This window comes from Lactuca serriola, chromosome 5 (assembly GCF_051521515.1).
Source record: "Lactuca serriola cultivar US96UC23 chromosome 5, Lser_US96UC23_V15, whole genome shotgun sequence".
Lineage (NCBI taxonomy): Eukaryota > Viridiplantae > Streptophyta > Magnoliopsida > Asterales > Asteraceae > Lactuca > Lactuca serriola.
The window spans coordinates 111,392,100-111,401,102 of NC_136412.1; positions in this window are offsets into that span (position 1 = coordinate 111,392,100).

The following is a 9,003-nucleotide window of genomic DNA, read 5'->3' on the forward strand; positions in this document are numbered from 1 at the left end:
CGATTCAAACATTAGGGATTGTGCAGAATATGCATTTGATTGACCTTGGTAAAGCTTGGGATACCTAATTGGCAACTAGTCAAGTCCCTTACCACACTGGCATTTGGAGTTGCTCCGTTCGAAAACCTTCATTGGTCACAAGTGCAGAACCTCTCTGCACTGGACTAAGGTAGGTGTCACGCAACTAGTTGGTTGCCAATTGTTAGACAACATATTCGCCAATCCAGAAACCATTCGAGGAAACTGCCAAGCAGAATGTTCAAATCCAAAAACGACCTAGAATTTCTAGAACCAACCAGGAAAGCTACGCCTTCCATAAGAGAAAAACCTTTGGAACTCCAGGATGATGATCACGTCAAATGGGGATCTCACCCTAGAAGGGCATTGTCACACCCCAAAACCAAGAACGACGGAAACGTTCTGGGGCAGAGGACGTCATGTAAAGTATCACAACAATGTAAAGTAGTAAACAAGCAACAACATCATCCATTGCATTAATAGTAAGATTTTAGTACATGTGTGTTCTTTCATAGTATAACACATAAAAATAAGTAATCAAAATAAAAGACAAGTCTTGACTGCTCCGTCTTCTCAAAACTTGGTCATCGTACCTGTCTACTGGTGACCTGAGAATACAAGTTATTTTGAAAGCGTAGATCAGCATTTACGTTGGTGACTTCATAAGTATTTTAGTTTCATTGATTAGTAAAACTGTAAAGAAAAGACTTGTAAATGTTTGAAGAATAAGTTTGTATAAGTATGAAAACCCTAGAAAATCCCATATTTCCTACTAGTATAAAATTAGTCTTCTACCAAGACTCAACTGTTTTGAAGGTTTGCTTCTTTATGTAAATGAAGGTTTTTCCCCTGTACAACTAATGAAAATAAGTTATAGTCTACTTCATCGTTTATGTGAATGTGTCACAAACTAAAAGTAATAGGAAAATTATATAAGCATTTAAAATCGTATCCTTTTGTCTGAGGATAAACACGGCGTGGTAACTCGCCGAACAGTACAACCGTAGACATCCATCGATGTGCAGTTTCCCACTGTAGCTAACAGCCGGGTGTAGAATGGTCAGTCCCGAATAGTAAGTATAAGTATCTATTCATATAGTATGTGTGACAACCTGAAATTTATTCCATCATTGTAACATCTTTTTCCGTTAATAAAACCCGTTTGTATTTAAATCTTTCCGTTAACCTTTTCGATTAGGTTAGGTTAATTAAATCAAGACTTTTATTGTGACTTCATGAGTGTCCAAATGAGTTAGAAAAACGTGAAACACCCTCGGATTCTTTTAAAAATAATAGTTTACGACCACGTCGGATTACAATCGTTTAATCGGGTACGACCATAAGCCCCGTTTAACGTCAGTATCGGGTAGATTTCCACCGGGCCACAAACTTAAACCCTATATAAGGGTGAGTGGACCTCCATTTAAAGCTTTTCCACTCATAACACACACTCTCTCTCTACAAGTCAATTTGATCCAAAAATCACCCCTTTCAAGCTCCAAATGGTAAGTGATCTATCCTTGCTTATAGTTTAGCTTGTTTAACATGCAAATATGTGTTTAAGTCATCCAAAAGTATCAAAAACTTGTGTTTATGGCCCAGGAACAACCCCAAACCACAAACACCCATAAATGGGGTTTTGAAGCCCCAAAACCCTCCCAAATCACTTCTAGTGCTTAGCTATGACTTAGGGGCTTGCATGTACGAGTTTGGAACACCAAAATCTTGTCATTTGGGGAGTAAACATGAGTTTACGGCCCAAGAACATTCTTGGACCATAAACACTCATTCATTGACCGTAAACACCATTTAAGGTGTTAAATTGCCCCTTAAACACCTCATATGGCTTGGATTAATGTCTAGAATCAACCACCATCGAAGTAGAGACCTTATAGATCAAGGAAACCTTGACCTTAGGAGATTACGGCCATAAACCCCCCAAGAAATGGTCCCTTGGCTGTAAACTCCTCTAAAGAGGTCAAATGGTTCCCTAACTTCCTTCCATGGCTTGTATATTGGACTAGAATCATGTGTGCTTAACCTAGAACCATCAAAACACAAAATGAAGGGACAAGTAAGAGTTTACGGTCGTAAAATCTATGTTTACAGCCGTAAACTCCCATAAATGGTCCATTTGAGGACTTAACCACTTCCTATGCCCTAGAATTGAACCTAGCCTAATTCGACAAGTGTTGTAAGACCTTTGAACATCCAAGAACACACCACCCATGATTTTACATTCGTAAACTCATGGGGATATGGTCATTGAGCTGTAAAATCTTCTAAGAGTTTACTCTTGAAGAGCAAACTCCATATCTAGGCCCTACGCTCCCTTAGATACAACTCGGATCATTCCTAACTCTTGAAATAAAGTGTTTTCGCACCTCGGAGTGTATTATCTTACTTAATTAGTGGTTCAAAGTCTAATTATATATAATTAGGTATCTCCTTATGTTACATAGGATCCTCGCGAGTGTTCAAGCCCTAAACTGACACTTAGCATTCTAACCGACACATTTCTCGACTGGTGAGTTCATACCCCTACACCTTTTTCCGTGTTTTTCATGTTTTCAGGGGGGAATACAAGCAAAAGTACAAGGAAATCTTGTACACAAACTTATTGTTTTCGTATGAAATGTTTCATATTCCGTATGCTTTTAAACACAGAAAACCGTATTAACCGACCGTTTAACTTGCAAAGTTAGTTTTCAAACTAATTGCGAAACTCATTATAAAATGTTATATTTTATGTTTCATAAAGGATTTCATGTCTTTCATCAAACAGGATTTTTCGTATTATTACTTGTAAATTTGTTATTCTTAAGATTGGAGACACGTCCTCTATAACACGCCACAAAGATATGTGAGTGGAGGACCGCCCCTGTAACCAGAATCTCCTGGACAGAGAGCGTGACTTGAGTGTATAGATCTATATGGGGCTAACTACCCCGCATCCTGCTACTAGCTACAGTGGGACCGACGGGTCTACAGGTGACAAAAGTCATAAAATGATACTGGCCTTCTTCTTGCCATATCTAGTTTATCGTATGGTTATAGAACTCGCAACTTAGATAATGGAGATTTACTTTTGAGTAATAAAGAACTTAGTAAATTAATACCCTTAGGAATTATTTTACTATCTACTTATTAGTTTTATATACGTGTTAAAACTAATGTACTTTCAAGAATAACCAGGCTTTCAGAAAACTTCACTTCACGCTACAAGTATGGTAGATACTTGTACACTTCATTCCGGATCGATAACCAACCACCAACTTTTAAGGAAAATAAAGGTTTTTTCCTGGGATAACTTAACTTTTCTTATAAGAAAATATGGGATTTTCTTGGATAATAACTTTTTAGAAAACCAAAGGAAACTTGTTCTTTTACCAGAAACAAACCGCTTATGAACTCACCAGCTTTACGTTGATATTTTAAAACTGCTTGTATTCTCAGGTTCCCGTTAGACAGGTATCCCGCGTTCTTTTGGAGAAGACGGAGCGTATAGAAGTCACGTCTTTACTTTTGTTATACTGATGTATATATAAAACATGTTTTACTTTGCTTTCAAACAAATGTAAATATTTCTATGTAATGTAATGGTTGTGTTTACTATGCTTACTGTGTACATTGGTTGTGATACTTTACATGACGTCCTCCGCCCCGGAACGTTTCCGCCATCAGTTTCGGGGTGTGACAGTATGTAATAGTATCGCTTCCTATAGTATGTACTAGTATCTCTTCATAGTATGTATTAGTATCTCTTCATATAGTATGTATTAGTATCTCTTCATAGTATGTATTAGTATCTCTTCATATAGTATGTAATAGTATCTCTTCATATAGTATGTAATAGTATCTCTTCATATAGTATGTAATAGTATCTCTTCATATAGTATGTATTAGTATAGACTCATGAATGAACTGACTCTTGTGTGATTCCTTCTACTAAGAATAGTAAGTAGTATCTCCTAACTATACCTATTATAGTTACTAGTAATGTACGTGTATAACCAAAAGTATGCCTTTGCTACCCAAACGTACTGAATTGACTGATAGAACTTTTATGACTATATATGTATACATAATATTTAACTAATATTTAGACGGCATTCGGACAATTAACCAATACACTAAGGCCACATCCAAACAAGGAAAATGAATTAAAGCAAGCTAGTAGTCCTAAGTCCTTTAAACATTACTTATATAACTATACATATATAGGCATGCATTTGACAATATAAAAGTTTAAAAGAAGTTTTGTAAAACCTTTGAAAAGTTTTATAAATAAGAATTTATGACTTGATGTCAGTTTATAAAATGATTTGAAAGCAGTATGTTTGATAAGAACATTTTAAAGTATACGAATTCCTTTGTTTGAAACACAATTGTAACAGAGTTTGAAAGGAAAGATATAGTATGTAAGACAGTTTGATAAAGAGTTTAACATGTAAAAACATTTTGAGAAAATCATTTTGAAGTAGTATACTGAGTAAAACAGCTAAAAGTGTAGTAAATCCATTTGTATGCTAGTTATTAATCACATGTGATTGATATAATAACTAGTATTATTCAACTTGTATTCCCCCATAAAAGCATTTAAAAACATTCAAAAGGTTAATTAAGGGGTATGAACTCACCTATAGTGAGTGGTTTGGATGAACAGATGGTATAGGATGTTAAGTGTCAAATAAAGACACCCTAAAACATGGATAACACTTTGATTCAAGTGCTAAGAGTACATTAGGGTTGCATCTAAGGAGTGTAAGGCATTGTTATTGAGTTTATGGCCCAAGGACCACACTTAATGGAGTTTACGGCCCAGGGGAGTTACTCCAGGCCGTAAACTCTCTAAAGGGTCTTATTTAGAGGCTTAAAGGTATGATGTCTCAAGTGTTTAAGTGTTCCAAGGTTAAACAAGAGGCTATGTGAGTTTAAGGTCCAAGAATTGACCTTAACATGAGTTTACGGCCTGGGGACCAATTCTCCATGAGTTTATGGCCGTAAACTCATGGTATGATGCACTAAATCGAAGTTTAATGTTCCTAGTTCATTGATGGAGGGTTCCAATCCATGTTCTAAGCACAAGGAAGGAGATTAGGGCAACTTTGCACCATAAAAGGGAGTTTACGGCCTTAGGAGATCCTTGGCTGTAAACTCTCATCCAAACCTTGATTCTTAATGTTTCTAAGGCCTAAACATGTTTAATCTAGTGCATAACAAGTTAGAACAAGAGTACTTACGATATAGGAGCTTGAAAGGGTCGGTTTTGGCCAAAAACACTAGTGTGTGTTCTTGGTGAAACTTGAAGATCTATGAAAACATGATTTTTGTGGATGGAATCATGAGAGAATGCTAGTTTAAGAGTTGTATCAACATGTGACAACCTGAAATTTATTCCGCCGCTGTAACCCATTTCCGTTAATAAAATACATATTTTTTATTATTATTAAAATTTTCGTTAACATTTGGGTTAGACAAATCAATTAATGTTTTTATTTTATTGTTATAAGTGTCGAAATGAAATGAATAAAAACACGTGAAACACCCTCCAATTTATTTGGAAAAGTTTTTAGTTTACGACCATTTAATCGGGTACGACCATAAACTCCGTTTAACATCGGTATTGGGTGGATCCCCACCTGGCCACAAACTCAAACCCTATATAAGGGCTGAGGGGTCACCATTGAAGTTTTTCCCACTCCTTAAGCTCTTTCTCTCTCTACGTTCTCTCTCTATAAGTTGGTTTTGGTTAAGAAACACCTCATTCAAGCTCCAAAATCGTAAGTAATCCTTCCTAGCTTTTTTTTAGCTTCGTATTCATGCAAATTTGGGGATTGAATCATTCAAAAGCCTCAAAACCATGAGTTTACGGTCGAGGAACACCCTCAAAAACCGTAAACTCCCCTAAGGGGGTTTTGAAGCCCCAAAATCCCTCCAAAACCCTTCTAATGCTTATGTATGACTTAGAAACTTGCATGCATGGAATTAGAAACCCAAAATCGTGACTTTATGAGAGTAAACATGAGTTTACGGTCCATGAACATTCATGAACCGTAAACAACAAAACCGTAAACACCATAAAGGGTGTTTCGGTGTCCCAAACTCCTTCCTTAGCATGTTTAATGGACATGAAACTTGTATGAATGAACTTAGGACCACAAACCACGAAGGAAATGATGTGCCCAAGGGTTCACGGCCATAAGCGCTAGTGTTTACGACCGTAAACTCCCAAGGAGTGGTCTAAGGACCGCAAACTCCAAGGGAGTACCCTTTTGAACCCTAATCACTTCTCAAGAACTTTGTTTTGACCTTGGAACCCTTACTAGTGATGCAAGAGACCTTTAAACACACAAACTCACTATTACCATGAATTTACGACCGTAAACTCATGGGGGAAGTGGTCTCTCAACCGCAAACTCATGTTAGAGTGGTCACTTGAAGTGTAAACTCCATAGTGAGGCCATACACTCTTTAGAAGCAACCCCTAGCACTCCTTGCACTTGTAGCAAAGTGTTTTCATGCACTAAAGGGTCTTTACTAACTAAATCAACGATGAAATGACTAATTAGACACCATCATGTGCCACTATATGTTACATAGGATCCGTGGGCGTGTTCAAGTCCTCGCTTGACACCTAGCATCCTACTCGACATTCCATCCACTCCACTCACTGTAGGTGAGTTCATACCCCTTAATTAACCTTTCAAATGTTTTTAAATGCTTTTAAGGGGGGGGGGATACAAGTTGAATCCAACAATTTATAGTATCAATCACATGTGATTTGTAGCTTACAATCAAAAAGGTATTCTATACTTTTAACTGTTTTGCCATCAAAACTGCTTTCAAAGTTATCAAACTCATTTTCAAGTTAAATTGTTATAAAAACTATTTTCAAACTATTTTAAAACTTATGTTTCTAAAATATATCCACACCAATATATTTATATAAGTAAGACTTGAAGGACTTAGGACTGATAACTCACCTTATTTCCTGTTCTTGTTTGATTGGGGTCTTAGGGTATATTGTTATTTATCCGACTGTCATTGAATTCTTAGTTATATATTGTATGTCTTTGTGTTGGATATTAATATCTTCACTCAGTTCAATACTTTTGGGTATCCAAGAATGACTGCAACATGCTAGTTAACTATAATAGGTATAGTTAAGGTTTACCACTCCTCACTACCATTACTGTGATACTTACCACGGTTAGTACTATTATGAATCTCTACATGATTAAGTACTATACAAAAAGAATACTATATACTATACAAAAGAACATTAAATGCATCATACCGAGAAGCACACTATACACTAATACAAGAAAACATACTAAAATTGAATGTGATACACTATTCCTATATACGATGCTTTACTGCGCCTTCACCGTGTAACCTTAGTCTCCTGGAGGGAGAGCGGGCTCTACGTGTATAGATCTATACTGGGCGGACACTCTCACATCCCGACTGCTAGCTACAGTCCGAGCCGACTAGGCCCAGGGATGATAACATGCTACCACACTACATATGACCTGGAGGTCATGATACATTCGATCGCCTATCTGCATGGTTTGTGACAACCCGAAATTTCTATTTTGTACAACATTTCCATTCAGTAGAAGTCAGAACAGTTTCTGGAAACTTTCAAACTTATTGGAATAAGTTTGAGTATTTTAGTATTTACAACTTAGGAGATATCAGGAGAGAGGATGCCCTAGAGTATTTTGTGCATCTTATAAGTTTCAAAACTCCAAGAATTTGAAGTTTATGGCTTAAATAATATTTTTGGACCAAAAACTCAACGGACTATATAAAGGGCACTTAGCCATTTTTAGTTCATTTCTTCCATTTCATCTAGAGAAAAGCTCGAATTCTCTCCCTAGGATCTTCAATATTTTGCTCCGTATTGTAAGTACTTCTACCCTAGAGAGTTTTAAAGCTTACTACATGTTTAGATATGTTAGAAATCACTCAAAAATCACAAGAAGAAGGATTTTACGGCCCAAGATCTCCTTGTACCGTAAACTTTATTTTGGGTGCCAAAGTGCTCCCAAGTCTTCCCTTAGGCTTAGAAACTAGTATGGAACCCTTCCCTAATGGTTATAGCTCATGAAAAACACCTTGAGACCCCTTGTATATGGGTTTACGGTTTGGGGATCTCCCAAAACCGTAAACACCCCAAAAGTGTGCATAAATGGCCCTAGTCCCTTCACAAGCTTAGGAAACATGTCTAAATCCTTCCTTGATGTGTTTAGCACGAGAAAAGCACCATAAAACACCCTGGAATATGGGTTTACGGTTTAGGAATCTCCTAAAACCGTAAACTCCCCCAAAGTGTGTTTTAATGCCCTAAACACCCTTTTAAGCCTTGACTAGTAGCCTAGAACCTTACACCATTGACCTAAGGACCTCAATTCACGAAATGGATGGGTTACCATGAGTTTACTACCGTACTCTCATGTGTTTACGGCAGTAAACTCCCAAGAGCATGGTTCAAAAACCGTAAACACAAGTTAGGGTCATTTTAAGACCTTAAACTCACCCAAACACTTGTTTAAGCTTTGGAGCACTTAACCACTTGAACCCTTAGAGTTTTAAGCCCCTTTTGGTGACCAAATGAGACTTTACGGTTAGGAGTTTACTCCCCTGGGCCGTAAACTCCAACAAACATGGTCATTGGACCATAAACTCCCGTATGAGGCCTTGCACTCCTTTGTTGCAACCCGATATCCTCCTAACACTTTTGCCAAAGTGTTTTCCTCACATTAGGATGTTTTTACATGTTTAATTAGTGTTATAATCACTAATTATTTATATACATATGTCTTTATATGTTATTAGGATCATTGTACATGTCTAAGTCTTCACTTGACACCAAGAACTTATCCGACACTTCCTTCCGATCCGCTGACTGCAAGTGAGTTCATACCCCTTGAATTAACCTTTCAAATGTTTCTACCTATTTTTAAATGCTTTTTTTGG